We start from the raw sequence: 2,446 nt of genomic DNA on the forward strand, positions 1-2,446 counted from the left end.
TTGTAGAATGTTTTGTGCTCTTTTGGGTAGATGCCTAATAGTAGCCAGGGCATTTCTAAAGTACTACAGGGAGCAAGGAATTATCCTACTAATTCTCAGGATTTATGAAATTATAGTGATTAAAATACCATGGTGCTAATCCAGAGATAAAAAAAATTGAACAATGGAATAGAATTAGTTAAGTGGAATACACTTGTCCATTTATAAAATGTTACTATATGGCAGAAGTAGCATTTTAGATCATAGGAGAAAGAACTTATCAACCATGGAGTGCAAAAATGATTGTTCATATTTTGAAAGATCTAATTGGACTCCTACTTGAAACCACATACAAAAATCAATTCTATATGTATTTAATACTTAAATTTCAAAAACAAAGCTTAAAAATACAGGTAAATATTTCTTAGTTCTTGGAATAGGAAAAATTTTCTTAAACAAAAAGCAAAAAAAATATAAAAAATACTGCTTAAAGAAAATATTGATAAATGTTGCAATGTTAAAAGCAAGAATATTTGTTTATCAGGAAATAATTTATGTAAAGGAAATTTGAAGCTTTTCTACTTTTTTGATGTAGGTACTTATTGCTATAAACATTCCTCTTATTACTGTTTTTTTCTGTATCCCATAGGTTTTGATATGCTGTGTTTTCATTTTCATTTGTTTCCAGAAAATTTTTAATTCCTTCTTAATGTCTTAATTGACCCACTGGTTACACAGGAACATATTGTTTAATTTACACAGGTTTGTATATTTTGCAATGTTCCTCTTGTTATTGATTTCTGGTTTTATTCTATTGTGGTAAGAGAAAATATTTGGTATGATTTCAATTTTGTTTTGAATTTTTTAAGACTTATTTTGAGGCCTAACACATGGTCTATCATTGAGAATGATCCATGACATGAGGAGAAGAATGTGTATTCTCTAGCTGTTAGTAAAACATTCTGTAAATATCTGTTAGGTCCATTGGGTCTATAGTGCAGGTTCAGTCCAATGTTCCTTTGTTGATTTTCTGTCTGGATGATCTGTCCAATGCTGAAAGTGGAGTGCTGATATCTCCAGTGATTATTGTATTGGTAGCTATCTCTTTCTTTAGCTCTGATAATATTTGCTTTATATATCTGGGTGCCTTCAGTGTTGGTGCATATATATTTAGAATGTTATATCCTCTTGCTGAATTGACTTCTTTATCATTATATGGTGACCTTCTTTGTCTCTTTTTGCAGTTTTTGTCTTGAAATCTATGGTATCTGTTAGAAGTATAGCTACTCCTGCTCTTTTTTGGTTTCCTTTTGCATGGAATATCTTTTTCCACCCCTTTATTTTCAGTTTATGTGTGTTTTTATAGGTGAAGTGTGTGTCTTGACGACAAAATATGGTTGACTCTTGTTTTTTATCCATTCAGCTATTCTATTAATATGTCTTTAGATTGGAAAATCTAGGCCATTCACATTCTGTGTTTTATTGATAGGTAAATGCTTTCTACTGCCATGTTACTATTTGATTTCTGGTTGTTTTATGGTTCTTTCTTTCTTTCCTACTTTCTTCCTGCCTTCCTTTGTTAAAAGTGATTTTTTTTCTCTGATATTTTGTTTCAATCTCTTGCTTTTTGTTTTTTTGTGTATCTGTTGTAAGTTTTTGATTTGAAGTTACTGTGAGGGCTTCCAAAAACATTTTATAACCAGTTATTTTAAACATATCACAACTCTGCTTACAAACAAAGAGAAATCTAATAAAAATTCTATGCTTTATCTTCATCTCTTCCTGCTTTTTAACTTTTTGTTTTTTTCATTCATACCTTTTTATACTACCTACCTATCAAAAAGTTATTTTTGATGGGTTCATGTTTTAGTCTTCTTACTGAAGATATAAGTGGTTTATGCACCATAATTATAGCAATAGAGTATTCTGTATTTGTGTACTTACTGTTACCTGCCAGTTATATACTTTCAGATGATTTCTTACTTTTCATTAATGTCCTTTTCTTTCAGACTGAAGAAGCCCTTTCAGCATTTCTTGTAGGACAGGCATGGTGTGGATGAAATCCCTTAGCTTTGTTTGTCTGTGACAGTCTTTGTTTCTTCTTCATGCCTGAAGGATATTTTTGTAGGATATAATATTCTAGGGTTAATGTGTTTTCCTTCAGCACTTTGACTATCTTGCTTCCCTTAGGATCTTTTTTTTATCCATGACCTTTGAGAGCTTGATTATTAAATGCCTTAAAGTAGTCTTCTTTGGCTTAAATCTCCTTGGTGTTCTATGACCTTCCTGTACCTGATTATTGATATCTTTCTCTAGAACTTTGGAAAGTTCTCTGTTATTATTTCTTTTTTTATTTTTTTTTTTTATTTCAGCATATTATGGGGGTACAGATATTTATGTTACTTATGTTGCCCTTGCCCCCCCCCCAAGTCCGAGTTTCAAATATGTCCATCCTTCGGGTGGTGCG

The sequence above is a fragment of the Propithecus coquereli genome, unplaced genomic scaffold (assembly GCF_000956105.1).
Source record: "Propithecus coquereli isolate 6110/MARCELLA unplaced genomic scaffold, Pcoq_1.0 Scaffold24, whole genome shotgun sequence".
NCBI lineage: Eukaryota > Metazoa > Chordata > Mammalia > Primates > Indriidae > Propithecus > Propithecus coquereli.